A 24,718-nucleotide genomic window follows, 5' to 3' on the forward strand; every position below is an offset into this window, starting at 1 on the left:
TAAGGTTTGGTTTCCAGACCCTTGATCATCTTGGTCACCCTCCTCTGCACACATTCTTGCTTGTCAATATCCCTTATAAATTGTGGCACCCAGAACTGGACACAGCACTCCAGGTGTGGGCTGACCAAGGCAGAATAGAGCGGGACTAATACTTCCCTTCATGTGGACACTATACTTCTGTTGAGGCAGCCTATAATAGCATTAGCTCATCACATATATGGTCCATTGACTGGTGTGGTTAAGGCATGTATGTTTGCCTGCTTTTCAGTTCTGTGCTGCTAAGATAACCCACCTTAGTAGAATATGATGCAAGGTCAAATGACAATCTCACCTATATTTTAGATAGAAATACATCTGTGATGTAATGACACAGCCAACAGAGATCTTTCAAATGTTTATGTATATGTGGAACAAGAGACTGGATTCCTTTTATTACAGCCTCTTCACCAAATAGATTCATCTATGCACAATCTTTGGAATCTTGGCCTGAAGTGCCATTTATTAGGTTCCAATGTTATGACAACACTGCCTTTTCCTAAGAAAACCGGATCTGTTAAAAACTGGATCTGGCAGCTCTACTCTGCTATTGTCAAGCGTAGATTGCTGCAATGTATTAATTATACATAGGGCTACATTCAGGACTGTTTGGAAACTTCAGCTTGTTCAAAATGCAATCACTTGCTGTTAGCTGTATCTTGTAAACAGGACCATGTTAACCCAGTGCCTAAAGTTCTATGGAGGCAGGCAGAAACATCAACATTTAACAAGAAGTTTGTTTTTACTTGGCTGGCTGTGTACATGCACAGTAATTTTAAGAGGGCTGCTTTTGCTCTTTTGAAAAATGGTGGGCATCAACATTGCTGAGCGTTGTGAATAACGATGAGCCATGAAAAAAAAAATGCTTCTAGATCAAGGTCTTGTGACTGCTAGTCACGCTAACAAGCCCAGTACTGACAAGTTATGTGGGGACGGATTGCTCCTGTGTTGGATGCTGTGAGTTCCAAGACATTACAGGATTGGTGTGGGTGCAACATCCCAAATCAGCAAGTGTAGCAATAAAACTAGTTCAAGTTGACACCACTTTTTGGTACAGGTACCTTCCTATCACTTCTTGTTTAATTATTATTATTATTATTATTATTATTATTATTATTATTATTATTATTATTTATACCCTGCCCTCCCCAGCCAAGACCAGGCTCGGGGCAGCTAACACCAGGTATAAAAATAATTGACTGAAATACAACTTAAAAGCAAGATTAAAATACAACATTAAAATGCAGCCTCATTTCAGTAGGAACTCAAATCAAAAACTAGTGTGATGGTTGTTGGAGGAAGGACCTTTTGGAAGAATCATAGAGCTGCCATTTGCACACAAGCTACTTAAATCCTATTGACCGCAATAGATTTCAATGGGATTTCAGTGTCTTAGCTATGTGCAGGATTGCAGCCTAAATCTGCATGGGCACAGAGACACACAAACCAGTGGAATTTACAGTAAGTGATGCATATCCCATCCCAGCTTTTCAGCAGTTTTGGAATGGCTGATTCATTGAATGTGACATCCTTGGCAGAGTTAATGACATATATTTGCTTGCATGTCTTTGTTCACTTCTGCACATAGGATTTTATATATGTACACACACACACACACACACACACACACACACACACACACACACTAAATATAATAGGTTGTATCCAAAGAGTAACACTAAGTGACTAAGCCCAATGATTTCTGCTTGCTTAATGGATCTTTCTACTTCTCCTTCCATGGTCCCCCAGTCTGTTCAGAGTTCCCCCAATTCTTCAGAGCAGATTTGGGGGGAGAGGGAAGGAGAGGAGAAGGGCACAGTTCTGTTGTGGAAGTATAAATCCTTAGGCTAATGGAATGAGTGCATTAGATACTGCCCAATGCTCTAAATTTCATGGATGTGCATGTATACACATTCACACCAAAAAAAGTGAGGCAAACAACCCCATAAGAATAAGACAACAGGGACATGTCACTGGTAAAATGCTGGATATCTTGGGGAGCAATATATCTGGACATAACATTTTACATCTCTCTGAAAATATTTTTTGTTGATTATTGCTCTTTTAGCTTATTACCTGTGAATTAAAAAATAGCCAGACTGTGAGCCACCTAACCATGCTTTCCTATCATGTAGGAAATATCTCATAGTAACCTACACAGACTCCCAAAAGTTAAATTGCACTCTGCCAAAAACAACTTTCCTTAAAACTGGAAACAGAGTTTCTTTTTCCATCTTTTCTTTTGCAATGAACACATAATTAACCTGTGGAAATGGTGGCCTCGAGATATCATTGAGACCAAGGGCTTAATAGGATTTCATAGACAGCAGCAGTGGCAGGAGATGTGACAAGTTATCCCTGGTGGAAAGTCTAATTGAGAAATGATACAGCTTTGATCTCAGTTGGTGCTCCTCAGTGCTGCTGTATAATATTAATAATAACTGTGACTCCAGTGCTGTCAAGAGAGTTACGCCTGATTTACATTCGAGTTAGAAAGGAATTAGGCCAGAATCTTTATCCTTTCAAAAGGACAATCCCAAATAAACAGAAACGTAACACTGCAGGTCCCTACCCCACTCAGCCTCATTGGTTTCACTGCCATCTACCACCCAGCTCACATATAGATTCTTTAGATTTCAGTTCCTGGGACATCTCTTTCTCCCCATTTCTGCATAAAGCAGCAGTTACTGTGAATCAATACTACTAACCCCTAGGCTACTGGAGCTTTATGTGTCTTTCAGGAACAAGGAACATGGGACACTGGGCCAGGTCTAAACATCTTTCCCAACTCCTGAATTCACTACTCCAGGACAGAAATGATAGGTTAGTGAAATCCAGCAAGTTTCATTGTAATTACAAAGGCATTGTTCTCATATAGCATGGCCACAAGCCATACTTTACACTAAACTATTTGAAGGCTTGTCCAGTCCAAGTCCAGCTTAAGAAGGAAGAGCAGGGGGTCTTGAAGCTGCCTGCCCACAGTAGTACCTGGATAGCAGACTAAATGTGTTTGGGGAAAGGTCATTTGGTCACTGTATTCCTCACCATCGTGAGATGTGCTGTACTTCTATTGACATTACAGAATTACTTATAAATTCAAATCTATACATATAAATTAGCATATGCTAATTGTATTCAAATCAATGTATTTTTGGCGATACATTTTTTCTCTCTCTTCGGTGATTTGTAGACACCCTATTGTCATAGTAGGCCTCTACAAAAGGTTAGTAAGGCCTTCAGAAATGATGGTGCTTTGGGGCCTCCTGAAGCTGGCATCCAAAATTACTAAATGGATCACAGCATGGATTCCAGAAGTTTGGCAGAAGCTGATCTGCCAAATTTCACTTACAACAGGACCTTAAGGCTATACCTATCTCTAGTTACACCTTCAGGAACAGTGTAGCAATGCAAGTTTAGGCTTTAGGGCCTTAGGCCTTTAGGGCCTTAGGCCTTGTCCACAACAGAACAAAATGTGGGTTCACACATGCTTGTCTGCCTCATTAAGGCATCCACATGACACCCTCCCCAACCCAATGTTGTCTCAGACTTTCCCCCTTTAAATGCACGGTTATTCCAATGTATGGAAAGTATGAAACAGAAAGGATAAAAAACACATTTAAGAGCTGGGGTCCAGGATGACACTGTGGTAATGAGGACAACATGTGGCCCACAATTATGTTAACGGGGAGGCAGGCAATTGCAGCCCACATTTTACTCTGGTGTGGACACATCCTAAGTTCAAGTACATGCTGCATACAAAGTAGCCTTGAGCAAGTTGCTATGTGTCTCAGCTTTAATCCCCAATCACTAGAAAGGAAGGAGCATTAATAACTTGCCTCGCAGGGTTGCTATGAGAATGAATGTAATTAAAAGTTCAAAGAACTTAGCGTACTTTATCTGTGCTACAGACATGATCAATAACATTGTTTCCTAAATAAGTAAAGGAGTTATGTGCTCAGTCGTAACAAAACTGCTGGGAGGATTGAAATAAAGCAGAGGGGGTTTTTCGCCCAAGAGTTCAGACTTAGCATACAGATGTGTACACTTTTATTGCACTGCAGTTTCCCCCATTCCTATGAGGCGACATTCTTTTCTTCCACCTGTCGTCACACAGTGAATGCAATATATTGAAAAAGATGTCCTCAAGTTAGCTTAAGTGCAAATAAGGCTTGGGAACCCCCTGGTCATAGGATGGAATTGGGGAAAATACACATGTTAAATATTTTAGATGTTCCCCTAAAAATCTAAAGCGTATACTGGAAACCAAAATGTGAATGGAACAAACAGAAGTTTTAACAGAAGTACAGTCATCAGAGAGTCACGACTGGCTGAAGTTACCTGTTTAAGTGTACCCCTGGCCTGGTGTCATATCCAGGTTTGCCCTTGAATAGTGTGTGAAATGGCTCTAGTGGATACAGGTGAATTGAGTTTCAAGGTGTGGTGGGGACACTGGAATGTAATTAGAAGATCGGGCCTCTGAAACTGTGGTCAAGCATTCAATTGCATTCCTGCGTTTTCTGTGTTGTTCTCCCTGTGTTGTATACTCCCTGTATTTTTTAATAAAAACCTGATTTGTAGGTTTTTGGTTTTTGGTTTTTTTGTTTTGCAGTAAAAGTCAATTGTATAACCAGCTCAATGTGGACTGGCAAACAGCTATTCAGACTTTAAGGGCTACTGTTACCATTAAATGTTTCCTGTTTGCAGGTTCTGCCCATTTTATTGCTTTCTGTTATGTACTGGCTGGGGAATTAGTGATAAATTCCCCTTTAATTATTTAGCTTCTGTTCGCTACAAGGAAACTAGTTTCCTGGCATTGCCTTCCTTCTTTCTTTTATAGCAAAACAGTGCTATTGCACTGCATAAAAAAGAAAAGGGAAAATGCAAGGAAATCAGTAATTAAAGCCTCTTGTGGAGAACAGAAGCTGAATAAATAAGGTGCAATTCACCACTCATCAGCCATATTGAACAGGAAGCAATAAAATGAAGGGACCTGTAAACAGAAAACTTTTAATTAATATTGCGAGGACCTCTGTTGAACAGAATTTGCTCGTAAGTAGGCATTATGTACAACATGAAGAGCCAACTGGTAATCCAAGGCTCAAATCCAGATCCTACCCACAAACCCAAAAATGTTTTACATATTAAGAAGGCAGTTCATGTGCAGGATTAAGCAACTATGTTCCAGACTCTACTACTATTGCTACCACAGTTACGGAGATACCTGCTTAAGAGGATCAGTTAGTTTTAAATATGACCTCCTTTCACCTTTTGTCAATAGAGAGCAATGGCAGCTCACAGAAATCATCTTATACTGGATGGACTCATTTTTCACCAGTACACCTGGAATGGAAGACTCTTCTGGTGCAATAGTTTTGCTGGTGGAAGAAGGGCCAAAACAGGATGAATGGCTATTGGCCAGTCTTAAGAAAAGCTGGATTTTTAGGCATTCAGTTCACACTTGCCATACAATGGGAACTGCTGGGTGCTCAGCGCTGCCAAATGTAGAGCTCCCATTTTGGGTGCTAAGCCTTTGGTTTTGTTTTGTTGTTTTTTAAAAAAAAAAACAAGTTTGCTATCATTTGAAAATCTAGCCATATAAACTCAAAGTCAAAAACCTTAACAAAACAAAACAAAAGAAAACAAAAAACAAAACAAAACAAAACAAAAAACAAAACAAAACACCCTGCCTTAGAGAAATGAAAAGAACCCCATTAGTGTTTTTGGTAGAATTCTCAGTTGTATCTTTTCAAGTTATTTTGGTACTTGAATCAGCATGATTCAGTCCATTTACTTACAAAAGCCTTATAAATGGTTGGCGATTCACACCTCCAAGGCATCTTTCTGACTCTACTGGAAAGACATGTCATCGTTTGTGTCTCCTGTTTCTTTTAACTCCTATCCCATTCAAGACAAGTCTCACTTTTATTATCTCCAAACTAATATGGCTGAGCTTATGCAATTATCAGTGACTGTCCCTGAACGCAGCATGCTACAGAGGCAGGGTCTGCAACAAAGTGATGAGATGGGCAGAGATTTCTTTTGCTTCATGCTTGCCAGCCACCCTTATCCATTCAATTAATTCAAGTCATGCCCCCCCTCCCCAAAATCAATTGACACTGAGAGACAGAAGCACCATTATGAAACCACAGAAACAATTTCCCCAGTGGGATCTCCTTTTTGTGACAATTCCTTGGGCAGACATTCAATTCACATACACACATGCACAAGAGATCTATTGCAAGGATGTATCAAGCACTTTGCTCAGTATGCTACAGAGTAGGGTCCCTAACCGAAAAAGTGAGAGTGAAATGTGAAAGGAACACCTGCTTTGTTCAATATGCTGAATGTTCTATTATCTAGTATATGGGACAAAGTAAGAATAAGTTTGTGTCAGGAGCATTTCGAAGAGCTCTGGGTATAGGCCAGAGATAATGTGACCATCCAAATATTGTTGGACTGTAACTCTCATCAGCCCTGCCTGTTGAGCAGAGCAATTTAATTTACTAAAATTGGAAACGCTTAAATGTATTACTGTGTGTTTAATTCTGGAATGTTCCCCAGTAACTCTTGTGTGATTGGTTAACTCTGGTCACATGGGAGGTATCTTATTACATTCTCAATTTTGCTTTGTGTGTGAGTGACTTGATTGTAATGGCTGCATCTCCATGAACACCGAAGAAGAGACGGTGTTAGATAATGCTCTCTCTAAGCACAATAGAAGAGCGCTGATGTTTCTGTGTGAATGTATGTGACAGAAAGTGGTACAGAAGCTGATGTTCTCCCAAAGAAGCAATAAGGAGAAGTCTGCTGGAAGGAGAAAGTGGAAGTCCCTCAGAAGGAACTGCATGGCCTAGCTGGGAAATGTACAGAAGGCCGAGTGCAAGTACTGGAAAGAGAAAGACACAGTTTGTTTGAATGTTTAAGGAAGAAGCAGAGATCTTCAACTAAGAAAAACTAAGCCTATGCTTGGATAAGCACCTGAATGTAAATACTTTGCATATATTCTTCTTTGGCTATATGTTCTGCAAGCAAAAGCTTTTGAATATTTTAACAAGTTTTAATTTCAAGAAAAGAGTCAGTACTGCACATGATTTGGTTTCCTAGCGGCAATTTAGCTACTCTGCCAACACTGCCCAGCCTTGGATCCCCTTCCAACCCTAAGCATTGGCCATGTTGGCTGGAGAGTTCACCAACTCAGGGACGATGGACCCTGCAGTCCAACAACAGCTGGAGGACCACACATTTCCAATTCCTGGCATAAGCCCACTCAGTGAGACATTTCAATAGCAGACTTCAACGCTCCCATTACTGAATGGAATTCTCACCACCATTTAACTGCCTTGACATGTACTTAACTGCCTGCACTTTTCCAGAATGATGATTTAGCTTGAGATGAAGGACGCTCAGTGTCAGACCTCTCCATCCATATGGGCTGAATTGAGCTGCTTCAGATGACAGGGCATGCTAGCTGGCACCTCCGCCCCCATCTTGCAGCAAAGAAACAGACTAAAAAGACATGGAAGCTATTGGTGCAGAGGTAAATGGCAGCATTTCTGATTCTGTAGCAGGAGTGCCACAGGGAGAAAGAGGGAGGGGAAGAAATACAACGTGGCAGGGAAAGGCACCCTCAAGTCTCTGATAAATGTAAACGCCTCCCGGGGATTTGGTAGATAATTCACTCCCAAACTGATCTAAATGCTTGCCCAGGGCTCCCAATCCTTTCCATCTATTCTTGCTGAATAATCAACTTTAAAAGCTGCTGCAAGCATTTGCTTTGATTTCTGTCACAGATCAAGGGATGATATTTGTGAGCTCTGGAAAAGGGAGGAGGGATAGAAGAGATGTATACCAGGCATTACTGGGAAATGTGAGCTTCAGCAAAGGAGCCAAAATGGTGCAGCGCTGGTGTTGGATGGGGCCTTCACCTGGATCCTATGGGAGGTTGCTTGGAAATTAACAAATTACCATTGTGGACAGGAGTGCCAACTTGGCCCCACGACCATGGGTGTCCGTGGGTGTCATGCAGCGTGCATGACCCTGGCACTGAAATTTTGTGGGTGCCTGGCCCCTTCATGGGGAATTTTGTGGGTGCTTGGGCCCCCAGGGCCCCAGGGAGTTGGCATCTATGATTGTGGAGAAGACCTGTAGAATAAAACGCCTGTTTCTAAAGCTTCCTCAGCCCCAGAGCCCCATCTTCCCTGACCACTGGCCATGGTGGGTGGGGACAGTACACAAACAACATCTGCAGGTGCAAGGCTGGGGAAGGCTGCTTAAAAAAATAAACATAGTGTGTTGGAAACAATGGCCTAGCTCAGTTGGTTAGAACGTGGAGTTGATAATGCCAAGGTTGCGGGTTCAATCCCCGTATGGGACAGCTGCATATTTCTGCATTGCAGGGAGTTGGAATATAGATGTGGCATTTGCCCATTCCTTGTGATTATGTTTGTACAGGGGGTGTGGAAATGGTTAATGTAGGCTGACCAATGAAGAAGAAGAAGAAGAAGAAGAAGAAGAAGAAGAAGAAGAAGAAGAAGAAGAGTTTGCATTTGATATCCTGCTTTATCACTACCCTAAGGAGTCTCAAAGCAGATAACATTCTCCTTTCCCTTCCTCCCTCACAACAAACACTCTGTGAAGTGAGTGAGGCTGAGAGACTTCAAATAAGTGTGACTAGCCCAAGGTCACCCAGCAGCTGCATGTGGAGGAGCGGAGATGTGAACCCGGTTCACCAGATTACGAGTCTACCGCTCTTAACCATTACACTACACTGGCTCAGTGGGTTTACCATTGGGAGTTAGAGGAGTGAAGGTCAGACAAAGGCAGAAAAAGTCGAACATAGTGGCTGTGACAGTTAGAGAGAGAGACAGGGATAGAACTGAGAGAGAAGAGTGTGACAGTGTGAGATAGTACCACATCTAGTTAAGGGTGCACATTTGAGAAACCATTCTGAACATATTTAAAACTTGTTTGTTCTTCAATAAACTTTAATCTTCATTGTTGACTTTACAACCTGACTGAGACTCAGTATTTCACCAGAAGAAGCCTGGTTGGTGGCAGCGGAAGAATAAAGCAGTGGTGTACAGGTCAATAGTCTGTGAAATGACCGGGGGCTCTGTATGAATGCCACAATATTACTCTCAGGGTCTTTTCCAACTCTACAATTCCATAATTCCCCATTATATAGCAACCTATCCAGCATATTTCAAACATCCCCCATGCTCATACAGGCTAGAAATCCCCCCCCCGGCAGTTCTTTCTACCAAGAGTGGATGGAATATCTCCCCACTCACACGTTTCCGTTCCACCTTCCTGGATTGTTGGAAGATGCCAAAGGACTATCTGGATGTATGCTGGACACACCATGTCCCATTTATCAACACCTTGTCCTGAAGGTGAGCCCAAGTTAGGAATTTTAGTTCCTCTCTGTTTTTCATTTTTTCCTACTTCCTCAAGTTCAGTTCTCCACTTAAAAAGAAGAAGTCCACATGAAAATTCATTAGCATCTTAGTGGAAATTTCTCTTCACATACATGCAACTTTGCTTAATATTCACCAATCCACAGAGAAGTATTATCACTTGATTCGCCTGACTGCAGCTGGGGTTGGGAACAGGGGAGAGATAAATGCAGACTGATGAATCCACAGAAATTCCAATCCAGGCCTGAATTTGCCTAATTCCTGGCTTTTCCCCTGCCCATTTCCCTCCTCCTCCTCCTCCTCTCTGGCTCTCCCACTCTCAGTTGCCAGTTGAGTCACACAATGGAACATAAGGTGACAAAGCAGCATGAGGACTGCTCTCCATGCTTTCTGTGGGCTACCTGCTGTCGTTCAGGCATGTGGCACAGCTGCCCTTCCTCGAACAGGATGAAGGTGGGACAGAATGGGATTTGCCAGCTCCATCCATGAGAAACAGCAGGATTCTGCAAGCCTTGTGCCAGAGCACTTGGCACCTGCCTTGAGGATTCCACGTGGCTTTCTGTTCTCAAGTCAGCAGCGCGCACACTTGGCTCAAACCAGTGACACGGTTTACCTTCCAATTTTCAAGGAGCTTCTGTCTGCCAAACAAATGAACCCTAACAATACCCTGCAACCTTTTTTCAGTGTGGCACCAGAGCATCCAAGCGGACAAACAATAACAGAAGCTACAACACAGGAGGAGCAGGTTGGCAGATCTTAACGGGTTGGGATCATTAGTTTTGATATTATTTTTTAATGCGAAAGCATGGAGAAATAAAGCAAACCAACGACTCCAGGATCTGCGTTAATGAATAAATGAAATGCATCTCGGGAGGATAATTAAGTGCTTAGAACAAAAAAATGTGCCACCTAAATAATAATAGAGAACCCGTAAGAGAGAGGGAGAGAGAGAGAGAGAGAGAGAGAGAGAGAACACAGAAAAACAAATCAAGCAATTGTAATTAAGAGGAAAATATACACATGTAATTATTTTAAAAGGCATCTGAGGTCCCTAGGAAGGAGGAACGGTTTGAGGAACGAGGTTCCTTCTTGCTGGGGAACACCCCAGTACTAATCAAGGAACCATTACAATGATAACTGCAATCAGGAGCTACAGCAACACCTATCAAAACCCCAGCCTTGAAAATGAGGAGCAATTTCATTCAGAGCATGAAACAAGATGGCATGTGGCACCTCTAGCGTATTTAGCAATTTCCAATCAGCCCTTTTGATTTTCTTTTAAGCAAAACACACATCCCAACAAGTGAAGAAAGAGAGAGGCGGTGTTATGTGTGACTATTAAAAGCAAAAAGGAAGAACAATACTTTCTAAATTTTATCTGTACAGAAACGTAATTCATTTACATGCAGAGTTATTTTAAATGGGTATTACATAAGTTGCAAGCACTTGCTACTTTTGAAATGCTATATTTATAGTGGTACACGGAGCTATATTCAGTTTGGTCTCTTTGCATCAGCTTCGAAATACACACAAACAGGCATGCGTATTAGTTGCAGGTGCTTAACATTGTTAACAAGGTCTATTAAAAATCCCAACTAGTCTGCTGTTATTTAGGGTGCCTGATAATTATATTCTTCATGCATCAGAGAATTTTTTTCAAAAACACCACCCTCAGAGAATCTCCTTTTATCCAGGCAGACTATGATTGGAATGGACGAGGGGAAAAGTCTCTCTTGGGTCTGGGCTGAGGATTAACAGTTATTTAATATTAGGAAGGGTAAAAATGCAAAGGAAGCACTGGAGTCAGGGAAGGGAGAGAGACAGAGAATGTGACTTCTAGCTCAAGTGTTCCAAGCATACAAACAGACAGATAAATCAATGTTGAAAGGCTAGTGTTTGCAAATATGCAGATCATATGGTAAACTGTCAGGGAAATGGAGCTGGTTGTAGCTTGCTGTTGAGTATACTCGTTATAGATAAACAGGTTTTCCCCCTTTGCAATGTGAGAAATGGCCTTGAGAGGGTTCAAGGTGTAAAATGTGCCTGAATACATAAGCAGAACTCTGTTGCATTTGGGGAATAAACACTCAGGAGTCAGGCACATCTGTGGAAGGTATGCTCAGCACAAAAGCTGGCATCTAGCAGTTTGAGGAGTGGCTGGTCACAGTAACAGCATGGTATCTGGGCCTGTCCTCTCTCTTTCTCTCACACACAGAGAACCATTTTTGTGTGTGGCAGCAGTGATTTCAAATCAATTATATTCATTTAGGACAGGGGTCCCCAAACTAAGGCCCGAGGGACTCATTTATCCAGCCTGTGGTGACCCCCGCTGCCCACTGCCATTGCCCGCTCTTACCGGCACTGCACTGTGCAGTTGCCCACTTCCGGGTCAGAGGAGCACCAGAAATAGCTTGTGCGCATGCACTAGCATTATTTGCGCATGCGTCATTTCCGGTGCACACCCGGGTCGGAGGAGGCCTGTGCACATGCGCACAAGCTATTTCCAGTGCTCCTCCAACCCGGAAGTGCGCCGGAAATAGCGTGTGGACACGCGTATGGACACGTGCTCCCCCGCCCTCCGGCCTGTGCTGGAGACACCGTCCTGAGGCACGGTAAGTTTGCTGACCCCTGATTTAGGATGTCTCACTCATGCAAACAATGCATGCAGAACTCAAGACATATTGGCTTCTTGTATCCTGTTGTATAGCAGCTTCTTGGGGAATCAGCCCAGCAGTATGAAGAACATCCCAAACTCACTGATTTCTGTAGGTCCCAGTGACATTCACACAACGGTCTCTTCCCACACATGTAGTTTGTGGCCCAGAACTTGAGTCAACAAATATTGACTCAAAAACCCTACTGCCACATGTAGAAAGGATCATGAGAATGGGCCTCACTTGGTTCATTTTATGAACAGTGCTATTTAATTAAAGAGGTACTGACTTGCAATTTTCCCATTGATTAGGGACAATAATCTTAGGACTTTTGGCTGCCAACAACAGGATGAAGCATACCACTTATAAGAAGGGGCATGTGTCAATTCCCAACTTGTTGATTGTCAGAAACACCAGTTGCAAATTTGCTCTGATGCATGATATAGTGTCAGTTGGGGGTGATGCGTGTTGAGCAAGTTATCTGTTTCTGTACTGCAAGTTTATATTCCATCTCATATGTCATAGCTGGGACAGGATTGTAGCAGGCTCTCACAGTATCTTTGGGTTAGAAGTTGGACTAACGCAGGCATAGGCAAACTCAGCCCTTCAGATGTTTTGGGACTATAATTCCCATCATCCCTGACCACTGGTCCTGTTAGCTAAGGATCATGGGAGTTGTAGTCCCAAAACAATTGGAGGGCTGAATTTGCCTATGCCTGGACTAATGCTTCATAGGCAGTGCCCACTTTTCAAGTAGGTCCTTCTGAAGGGGGAAGAGCATGACAGAAGATTATGCAAATACTAACTTCTATAAATCCACCATCTGCATAATTCAAGATAGAAGAAAATGAAGTTGTCTTTCATTCAAGACAGAGCTAACTTATATTATTCAACACCACAAGATGTGGCAATGGCCATTACCTTAGATAGCTCTCCTGACATGTTGTACCCTTGATCAATACAATGAAAACCTCTCAGACAACCTCTCAGACAGAATGCAACAAATCCCTATATTTCTTGCATTTAAGAGACAGAGACTGCAGCTATGAGCTGTGACAGACCCACATTTACTCTATGAATCAGGCACAGAGGAGGATGTGTAATACAACACCTACATATTTTGTTCCCATCTATAATGGCATGCAGAAGAAGCAAAGGAGCTGAATGCAACATGCTGGATAGAATAATCCAGGCAACAAATCAGACACTTGATTCTCCATATTTTGTTTCCATGACATACTCTTATTTAACTCTCTTTTGTTCCTAGTCCCGCCCTTGACTGTGATGAATGTCCATCTTCTAAACAACTCATCATAAAAATGAAAAACTGTCTTCTATGCCGAGTGTACATGCCCATATATCATTCATTTCATGTTGTGTTTCCTCCACAGCTGTAAAACTCATAGTGTTTTTAATACTGCAATACAGCTCACATGAATCACAAGGTGATCCGAGAATCCCCTTGTTTTGCTGATTCACAAGGTTTTCTTTGCCTTTGTTATTCAGTGGTACCTCGGGTTAAATGCTTAATTCATTCTGGAGGTCTGTTCTTAACCTGAAACTGTTCTTAACCTGAAGCACCACTTTAGCTAATGGGGCCTCCCGCTGCCACCGCACCGCCGGAGCACAATTTCTGTTCTCATCCTGAAGCAAAGTTCTTAACTCGAGGTACTATTTCTAGGTTAGTGGAGTCTGTAACCTTAAGCATATGTAACCTGAGGTACCACTGTAGTTAAAATAACAATAAATGGTTCTGAAAAATAGATGGTGAATGAAAGGAACATAACTGTTATTTTCCATTAATTTAAATAGTTTTAAAGAAATTAATTTTGTTATTCCTTACTCAAGGAAGAAATTCCTACTCTGTATTAACAGCCCCCCTCTACTCAACGTGAATTGAATATATTTCAAAAGGGTAGCTGTGTTAATATCTCTTGGAGCAAACCCAATGGAGTACTCCAGCACTTTAAAAATTGGACAAATTCATTGATCAGAAGCCAAAGAATTACTTTACATGTGCCCAAGGAGCTGGCAAGCTGGCGGGATTTTTGAATTGTATGTGGAGGAAGTGGGGCAATGTTTAAGTGTGCCTGAAAAACCTAGAGGGGTTCTTTATAGCTTTGTCAGGCTTGCAGCTGCAATTTTTTATTTTTTCAGACTGTTCTAGTCTCAGGTGTGTATGTGAGAGAGGGAGAGAGGAAGCAGAAATGTTCGCCACCACTTTTTTGTGATGGCTGCCATTCCATTTCCATCTAGGAAATTTAAAAGGGCAGCCACTAGCTCAAAAAAGTTTTAAAGAACTCCAGTAAATTTCCCCTGCGATGATATTTCCCCAACACCCCAAAAGATGAAAAAAGAGAGACATTTTTACTCCTTAGAATACAGTTTAAGATGAAGCCCTGAGGCATAAGGCCAAAGGTCCATCTAGTCTAGCAGCCTTTTTTTACAGTGGCCATCCAAAAACCTATGGGAAGCTCACAAACAGGACCTACGTGCAACAGCAGCCTCTTCTCCTGGGGTTTCCTGCAACATATTCTGAAGCTTGCTGCTGCCAACAGTGAAGATAGGTGTGCATCAGACTTAGTAGCCTTCTTTGATATTGAACTCTACACGCACACAACATTTGTGCTGACCTTTCATCCCGTGATAAGTTCTGCCCAGCGATATCACAAATGTAGTGGGAGAGGGGGAAGTCTAGCCAAAGCAGCTTCACCTACTCTTCAAGTGGAAAAGTATCCCAGAGTAGCTTACAAATGGCCAATGGAAACAATATCAGAGTGCCGGCGGGGGTTGCTGTTCAAGAAGCACATACCTCAGCACTTTCTGCAGAATGCAAGACATATCGGGCATTTGCTTGGATTGCAGCGCTAGCTTTTGTGTGCTAGCATGAACATATGTATATGTGTTTCTGGGTGTGCGTGCACACACATCTACTTTATGCAACTATCTGGTAGAGCGCATTCTAGTTCAAGAAATTATATCTGAAAACATTTTGTTTGTCTTTAAGGTGCCATAGGACTCAATTCTAGTACTGCATGCAGGGATTTTTATAATATATATTTTTATTAGCAACAGCATAAAACAATACAAACAACAAATAATGGGTATTCATCATCAGGTAAAAAGCAAAATTCAGGCATGACATGTATAAGAAAGAAAATAATACAGCATATTAAGTTAAATAACCAAGCCCAAAAGATGTACACATTACAGGGCAGTGGCGTAGCGTGGGTTGTCAGCACCCGGGGCAAGGCAAGTAATTTGCGCCCCCTAACCCGTGGATTTGCGCCCCCTAACCCGTGGATTTGCCCTAACCCCAGATGTTGCGCCCGGTGTGGCCGGCCCCCCTTGCACCCCCCCACGCTACGCCACTGTTACAGGGGATTAGGTTCCCCCAGGGTGAGGGTTAATAAAGAAAATAAATATAAACCAATCAGCATCTAAAGTATTTTTTTCGTCACCACTTTCCTTTTTGTGGCAAGGCAAGGCAAGGCAAGGTTAAAGAGAACATGAGCAACGATAAAGGGTTTGAAATGAATAATGTACCGTGCAAGGTTGAAAGCATGGCAAGACTAGACAAATGGGCAGAGGCATGCCAGCAAATGTTAAATCTCCTGGAGGTGGACGGGAAAAAGAAAAGGAACTTTTGTCAGTGCCATTCAAAGATGCTTAAGAAGCTGAGTAATCAGTTTTTGGAGAACAGATTTAGGATTGGAGGGAAGTCCTCCAAGCTGTAAGAAAGTTTAGACAATGAAACAAATGCAGCAAACATGGATGGAGTCGTCCCCCTGCCTTTTCTGAAAGTGTTTAAAAGAGGAAACTATATGAGCACGGAAAAGGGATTTTACATGAAGGAGAGCCTATGTGATGACTCTCAAGGGTGGGACTTAAACATTCTTACATTTAGCCCTAAAAAAAAATGAAACAGGAGCTGCAGAAAAAAGAGGGCTTATACAATGGATTGTGCCCCCTATTCCTATCATCACTCTGGTTAAGTAAATCTCTCTCATACTTTTAACTCTGGGAGTTAGTGGAGGCAGATCCATTAGGGAGAATGGGGCACTGCACCATCAAGCTCAGTCCACCCTAAGCTGGGTCCCATTTATCTACCTCCATCCTTATCAACAATTTAGAGGGAGAGGACTGGCTCTCAGCTTCCTCCTCATTAGTGACAGATTCAAACTCGTAGAACTCAGTAGGGAGGAAGCTGGAATTAGTTGGCTTGGCCTATCGGTGTCTCTGGCTCCACCTACTGTTGGCCTCCCAGTCTCCCACCCTACTGAGCCAATGAGCACCACCTGCCACTGCTAGAGAGGAATTTTACAAAGAAAGCAAGGAAGGGAACCTGCCTCTGAATACTAGTAACATGTTTCCTGAAAACACATGTTTTCTTTAAAAAAAAAAAAAAATTTTTTGTATCTACAGCATCAGATTTCCAGGCAATGAAGGTGATAAAAACAAAGAAAAGCTGCTGCACCCTGAAGTGATAGCATGGGGGGAAAATATTACTGGATGTAACAGCTTTCGAAAAAGACTCTGTGCTGCAAGGGATATCAATTTAAAATAGTCTCACCAAAAAGCAATTGAGCTTATCACTATAACAGGCAGTCAAGGAGGAATTCTGATACAGCTATTTCCCCTCTTTCTAGAAGCTTGCTTCTTTAATACCCTTTTCTTCTCCTTTCATCAGCCTTTAAGGAGTGTGGCTGAACCATGCTCACCAACATTCCAGCTCCAGTATGGGTCTATTGATCCATAAAATGACAAGAGACCTCTGTATGGCTCTCAGAATGTTTGAGACATTATATTTTGTTATTGAGATTTCATGTGTGCTTCTTGAAACTTTGCTCTGCACAGAGTTGCTCTATTGATCTGAGGGTAATGAGACAAGAACTTTCAAAACGGGCAGCTTTTCTGTAACATTGAGAATACTTAGTGCCCTGCACTCATTACAGGTGTATAGAGGCTTCTATCATGCCATCTGTCAACAAATCAAAGCAAGGTTCCCACTTTGGATTTGAAACATTTCTGGGCTGTCACTGTTTTCAGGTGGGACTCAATAACTTACCAGCAAATTATTATTATTATTATTTAGATTTATATACCACCCTTTGTCATAAGATCTTAGGGCAGTTCACAGAATAAAATACAGAATAAAAACAAGTAAAGAAGTAAAAGAAAACAGCAAAACAATTCAGGTTGGGCAAGCAAAGTTGATTTACTTGTGCTACTATCTCCCACTCCCTTCCCTCCAAAAGTGTGGGACAGCAATTCCTAGATGCAATGTCAGCTAACCTCCCTGCAAATAGACCAGGATGAGTGCACAACAAACTTCTGACATTGTCTAACCTCCCTTCAAACTTTGAACAGCCAGGATGCGATCAACAAAACAGGAAGCAACCTCCATCCTCAGGGCCATCTGCCAAGTTTATATTTCAATGTAGACATGACCTAGGAGTACCCAGCTATTAGCAGTATTGCAAATCCAGTGATCCCAACCATTATTTTGTGCCATGTGAATGCAGTTTCTCCAGTTCCACTAGAAGGCACCTGAAGCTCACACTAACACCAGACTTACTAGCCCTGTCCATGTGGGCCAAACAAAAGATATTGAGTGCATTGGGAGGTAGGATTGAATATACAGCAGTAGGCACCACCACTGACCTCCCTGTGTTTATGGCACTTCTATACAGCATCAACATGTGTGTGGTCTGGAGGCACATGAGGCCACTGCCTTGCCATAGCTAAGCAGATCTAGGTCTGGTCCGTACCTGAGCACCAAGGAAGCACATTGTATGTCCACTAGCAAATTGCATGGTGGGATTCTGCCACTCACACCACGTGTGTGTGTGTATGTGTGTGTATGTGTGTGTGTGCATGCTCTCTCACTCACTCACCCACACCCACATCCACCCACCCACCCACTCATACACCTGCCATGTACTTCCATATGGCGTATGCAGCCTAAGCCTTCCCTCATTATGGTCAGAGGTTTCCTCTGCAATGGGTTATTACCATCTGGATCACCAGAATGCAATATTAAGCAGAAACAAAAGACAGAAGGTTTTGCCACTTCTTCATAGAAAAACTTGCTTCACATTGCTCTAAGTGGAAACAAGTCAACCATGGAATACAGAACAGACAAATGCCCTCATTTGTGTAATTAGAATAGCTCATTGAATCAGAGATCATCATAGCGGCCACCCTAACTTCTCAAATCAAACCACAAAAATTCAATTCCACATAACTATTTTTCCTTGTGTTATTCCTGTTTCTAGGGTGCATTAAGGAGAAAGAACATTTCCCCCCTTTGTGTACACTCTTCTAATATATATTTTTAGACTAATAAAATGACTGCAGAGCTACTTAAATACAGAATTATCCAATTTATCCAGATCATAATGATGGTACCAGTACAAAAGTTGAACAATGTTATATACCCCTATGAAAAAAGCACACACCATTGTATGGTACTCACCATAAGAATGGTCATCCAGGGATTCAGTTTTTCTTCAGGAACAATCCTGCTTGTAACAGGAACCCCGTCGGTTCTGTACACGCAACTGCTTGCTGTGTGGAGACTTGGTTGGATAAAAGGAGGAAACGGTTGTGGTTTGTTGGTGATGCCACACAAGAGCTGGCTGAATGGACTCTTCGGTCTGGAGAAGAAATAAAAAACACAGGTTAGAAAACTTCATCTCCATAGCACAGAGTTGGTCTGCCAACAGGCCTAGCTCCCCATAGAGCAAATCCTTGCCACCTTCCATTTTGTGTACATGACTGAAGGTGGCTAAAAAGGGATATGAAGCAGGCCACCAGTGTTGAAAGATGGCGGCAGTAATCTCAGGATACAATAGTGGCTTAGGGTGTGTGGCTCATCCCACACCAAAAACCCAGAGAGCTCACAGTGTGGATGAAGGGCAGTTTTTCTATGCATTTAAAGGCCAGTTTACCCAGTAACAAGATTAGAAAGGGTGCACTGAACCTAAAGAACATGGAAATGAAAGCAAACTGCTGGACTTAATCTGCCTTGAGCCCTGAAGATAAAATGCCACAAACAGGGAAGAAATAAGACTGTGCTGTTGAGCTGTTAGCAATTCTTCTAGCTACATGTTTGATAACTTTCAAGGCCAATATGCACCACCACCTTTGAGCCTATAATTCCATCTGTGGTGACTTTCTGTCAGACTGGGCAGATAGCAAAGCAATTGTCTGAGTGCTCCACTGGGAGCCCAGGTGTTTATTAAGTGCTTCATCACCCATGATTATGGGTTTGTACTGATGTGTTAAATTGGCACATGGATCCTTTGTGGCATGTTCAGGAAATGGCTATGCCAAAAATGGAAAACAGGTCTCAAAAAGTTGTCAAGAGAATCAGCTCTGAAAGTTGCTGGAGATAAGAAACTAACTGCAAATTACATGCAGACCTATGTGAAGTTTTTGGAGAAAGATTAGGAGCAAAGAAGTGGTTGTAGAGATGCTTAACCCTTTCCACATCTACCAGTCCATTACAAATCATGCCCCAACATCACTTCCCTCACCCCATGGAATTCCAAACACACATTTCGCTCTCCAAACCTAGTGTTATGAGTTTGGGGGTGGTAAGCTGTATGCCTGAGCCCACGTCAACTTCCTTGATCCAGTACAGATTCAATTCCTGGAAGTAAGGGCTATTAAGGAAGTGGCTCTGTGCCAGACTGAAAATGGGCGGGCTACCCTCCCTCAACTTGCTGGTAGGGAGAAAGACAGAGGTCAGAGTTGAGTTATGTGAGCTAGAATGTAGAAACAAGGCTGCAGGCTGGGTGGTTGGGAGACAGAACCGTGCCTGAAATACAAGGCTGTGGATGTCTAGGGGTGTTAATGCTTCTCCATCGTAAGCTTGGGTTGTATATATGTGCAAATAAACCATATATTATACAGACTCCACAGTCCCCGCTGCTTCTCATTCCAAAGGAAACACAAACCCTGGGTAAGCTCCTGGAATCCCTGGAATCTCACACCGCTCAGAGATTGGGGCAGCATGCAACAATATGTTTGGCACTCCATAGGGCAAAAGCAGATAGGGGAATCAATTTAGAGCAGATCTCTGATATGGAAGAATAATTAGGCACTACCCCCTTGCCCCTTTCTCCACTCAAAATCTGCCTTTTCTTGTTTTTCTTATGTTTTTGCAGTACTCATCTCTGTGCAATGTATAGTTCTGCTCTAAATGTGAAGATACACAATACATTTTTTAAAAGAGGGATGTAGCAAGATAGATGCATCAGTGCCCATAGGGTAAATACATCTATTTTGTTTCACTCTAATCTCTGGTCAAGGATGATTTTGAAGCACTGGCAAAGTACCTGGAACCTGTGAGCAAAAGATAATAGTGGGATGAATGTACACACCATGAGCAATGATGCCGTCAACTCTGCAGAAAAACTATCAAGTCTGCAGTCAAATCAATTGAAATAGTTGTGGGCTATTTACAAGCACAGGCTTTTTCTGTTCTATTGAAGAATTCTTGATGGGTTTACACACACACACACACACACACACACACACACACACGCCATCTCCTTCAGTGTTGTGGACCCACTTCTATGGAATGCCCTCTTAACTGAGATTGGACAGCTCTCCTTCCTGTGGAATTCTAGGAGATTAACAAAGACTTTTCATCCTCAGCAGGTGTTTTAAGGGAGCTATCCTGTTTTTGTGATTAATTGTATTTGGTTTTAGCCATTGTATGTTGGGGGGATAAAATTTTATTGACCTTAGCTATTGTGTGTTTTAAAAAAATAATTATGTACATGGCTTAGAAATTCCTGGCAATTTAATAGTATATAAATAGTTCAAATAAATAAAATAATCAAGGCAAGGGAGGCATAGGAAGCTGGCTTAAACCAACTGGAACTTTTGTCCATCTAACTCTGTACTGACTACACTGACTGGTAGTAGCTCACCAGGATTTTGGACAAGGGTGTCTGCAAGATGTTTGGCAGATCTCTGAACTCAGCACACTTTTGCAAACCATGAATGTGATCTGCCATGGAGTTACAGTTTTCCCCTTCATAACTCCCTTCCCCATGTTTTCTGTCTTACTCATGCCCACCCCATACACTTAAAGCAACCTTGGAATTGTATCACCGTGTGGGGTGTTCTAACAACTCTCATCACCCTTTAACAACAGTTCCTTTAATTCATTGGGGGTACACCATGACTGGTATATGTAATGAATTCTGCTCATATTGATCCAGGGCAGATTTCAACATATAGTTAGCAGAGTAAAAACATAAACACGTTGCAGGATTACCAAAAATAGACCACACTGGAATCGCATAGCCGGACCTCCTCAGCACTCTGCTCTGCCTCAGGAACCCATTGGTGCAGCAAAAAAATTCTGAGCGCATAACCTGTCATGAATTTTGCTGCATAAGAGTACTTTAAACGTATGGTGTGTGTTATGTACTAACCTTGGATCCTAGAACAATAGGCAAGTAGGAGCCTAGAATGCAACAACTGATTGGCTTGCAGGAGAAGACCATTCAGGCTCCAGGAAGAAGTTAATCAGCCTATTAGGCTGGTAGGATCGTAGAATGCAACAACTGATTGGCCTGCAGGAAAAGACCAATCAGGCTCCAGGAGGGAAGCAGAATCAGCCAATCAGACAGGATTCATTGTGTAAATAATGTATATAAAAGCCTGAGGTTTGGGGGTCAATTCAATCACTGTTTTACAAGCTGCAATAGAGAGCATGAAATCACTACAGGACTCTGAGTATATTTCAGTGTGAGTGGGACATTAGTGCAAAATACCCACCACAAGTTCTCACTGTATCCATTTGCTTAAAGTTATCTGGCCAGTTCCAAGTTAGGCTTGGACAAATTTGTCCTCCTCTGCAGAAGTGAACATTGAGGGATGAAGGGAGAAATTAGATGCAGTTCACATTTAAAGGCAAAATAGTAAGATATAAGTTCTGGAACAGCCGTCCATTGAAATCTGTACTTCTTCAAATACCGCAGTGCAGTTCTATAGACAAGTAATGTGTAGAAAAATACATACACTAGGGTATAATGTGCATAAAAATGCATGCATTGGTGAAAATAGCATACAAAAAGGCATTAAATTATAAAAAACAGATTTGCAAAAATGTGTATATTAGGCAAAATGGCATATGAAGATGTGAATATTAAGAGAATTTTGCACCAAAATGCAAAATTTCCATGGGTTGTTTTTTTTAAAAAAATCACAAACTAATGTTGCAGAATTGGGGGGGGGGATGAGAAACTATGTTAAATAAAAATTAACAGATTCACCCATGCCTCGCTAGGGGTTACTGCAAGTCTCTGTCACAGTTCCTGAGAATAACGTTGCAGCCATAAGAAGATTCTGTTGCACTTTCAGGAAGAGGCAAAAAGCTGGTTGCTTTCCTGCACAGAGAAAGGGGGAGAAAGCAGGGAAACCTCCTGGGCTTGGTTTTATTTGCTTTTAATCATCACGTGCTTGAGTGTGCAGCTTTAGACCCGCTATCACTCTCTGACAGTGAATGGAATAAAGCCTGCACAGTTTATGTAAGTAATTTGTAAAGCAAGAGACAGCTGGATTAGAAAGGTGAAGGCAAAGAAGCAGATGAAAAGAGAGTTGTTTGTGATGGATGGGAAAGCACAAACTGCAGCCCTTTCTTCTTCCTGGAAGGAGGGAGAAGAGCTCCCCTATAGAGATAATTCAAGGATGGCCGAGATCAAATGAGAGTAAAGTCAACTAAGGGGAAAGGCGGCAAAGGAAAGAGCCAGGCAGGGCTTGACAAGGCAGCATGTCAAGGGCACAACTTGGAGCAAGTGAAAGCACCAAGAAGAAAAGGAGCTGATTAGCAGTGCATACATACTCCTCCGCAAAAAAAAAGTGAGAGCAAGAAAGGGGAACTGTAGCCATCAATCCTGTAGGAAATCTTGCCTTATCGCCTGCAAGTCTTGCATAAAGTATTTTTACAAAAGATGTCCTGCTGGCCTTTTATTATCGACACCAAACAGAGAGGGTAGGCTATTTTATTGGGGGGGAGGGGCAAGAAGAGTGAAAGTGTATTGCATCTTTCCTCTGATAAAAGAGGTCCATGTTAACCCCAAAGCTTGCATATTCCAGGACTAACAGAAGTTGGCTCTGTGCCAATGGCTGAGTGGTCTCTCAGCTCAGTTGCTGCCTTTCTTTCATCATGGTTAATATACCTAAGATTTCCAGGTGGTATCCGATCCAGGCACTGACCAGACCCAGAGCAGCTTCCTTCCATCCACATTCATGTTTCATGTATCTTCAGATCATACCCTCATCACAAACAATGGGTGGTATCCAGCGGAATATATCTGCTAGCTCAAGGCCTTTTGGTGCACAGAGGATCTTCTCCTGCTATTCCCTCCTCATCACGACCCCTAAATCTGTTCTGAGGGGTCCCCCAATCCTCCTGAGCAGATTTGGGAATGGCCCAGGGGACACACAAGGGGAGAGAGGGGTACTTCAAATGTGCAAGCAGAAATCCTTGTGATAGCAGATTTATTTTGATACATCTCATTATCCCAGCACAATGCAACTCCCCCCCCCCCATGGAGAGCAATGCTTCAAGGCCAACTCTGTGCCTGCTTCCACCAAAGCCTTGCTCACACAACCCTGAAAGTTAACTGAAGTCACATGTGATGTGGTTCAGCATGCAGTGAAGCGATGGTGTGGTTGCCTTGCATGTGGCTCACTTAATTTGTTGACTCATCTGAAGGCATTTGATCTGCAGATGTCTTTCTGTAGTGCACCTGCTTTCTGCTGTGCCACACTGTGATATGCATTGCATCAACTGATGAGTGCATAAATGTTCTTGTCTTTGGGCAGGTGACTGAACTCTAGGGGAAGGTATCCAACAGTGTTGCTCAGCTGGTGGTAAGACTTCCATCAGCAGAATGTGCAAGGAAGCAAACCTCAGTGATGTTCTTCCCTGCAGCTCCCAACATCCTCTCTAAAACTGTTCAAGAGGGTTGTGGGGAAAGGGCCCCATTGCAGGCTTAGGAGGGTGCAGGACTGGGAAGTCCTATAAGAGAAAATTGCCTCCCTTCCTTCTCTGCTGCCAGAACTGGTGAGTAAAACCATTGGAAACAGCCATTGGCAATATGTCCTTTCTGGTTGGAACTTTTACCAAGGCATCACTGGTCATTTCTTTGAAGACTTTGCAGTGGCAAGGGAAAGCATCAACATGCAATGAGTTATGAAGACTTTGGTGTGACCTACAGTATTTTTTGTTGCCATCATTAAAAACGAAATAATTAACTTTTAAAGAACATGCACAAGGTGATATAAACAATAGACTTCACTTTGAAATAAACCAGGAAACCCACCAGCTACTTTTATCACACAACCTACAGATCACGTTTCAATAGCTTCTTAGGTCCATGTGACTCAAGACCCGGAGAACCTATCAGAACAGATTTTATCTGGATATTGGTGAAAATAGGAAAGATAGCATAATTTCAAGTGAAGATCTTGATCAGAGATGGCAGGTCTGGAATTATGTCGCAGAATACAGGTTGTTTCCTGATACAGCAGTGGGAGCTTGAGGAGAGGCATTTTGCGCTTACTCTGCAACAAGATGCTGAT

The 24,718-nt window shown here is 42.4% G+C and overlaps 1 protein-coding gene across 1 annotated transcript in view; it reads right to left on the reverse strand.

The window, feature by feature from the left end:
- The window catches only part of DLGAP4 (DLG associated protein 4), a 331,911-nt gene that overhangs the window by 244,484 nt on the left and 62,709 nt on the right, over positions 1–24,718 (reverse strand). The window contains exon 2 of the mRNA XM_082225879.1: positions 18,585–18,765. The gene's annotated coding sequence lies outside the window, so the exon portion shown is untranslated. The remainder of the gene's footprint in view (positions 1–18,584; positions 18,766–24,718) is intronic.

This window comes from Podarcis vaucheri (genome assembly GCF_965113315.1).
Source record: "Podarcis vaucheri genome assembly, chromosome: 6".
NCBI lineage: Eukaryota > Metazoa > Chordata > Lepidosauria > Squamata > Lacertidae > Podarcis > Podarcis vaucheri.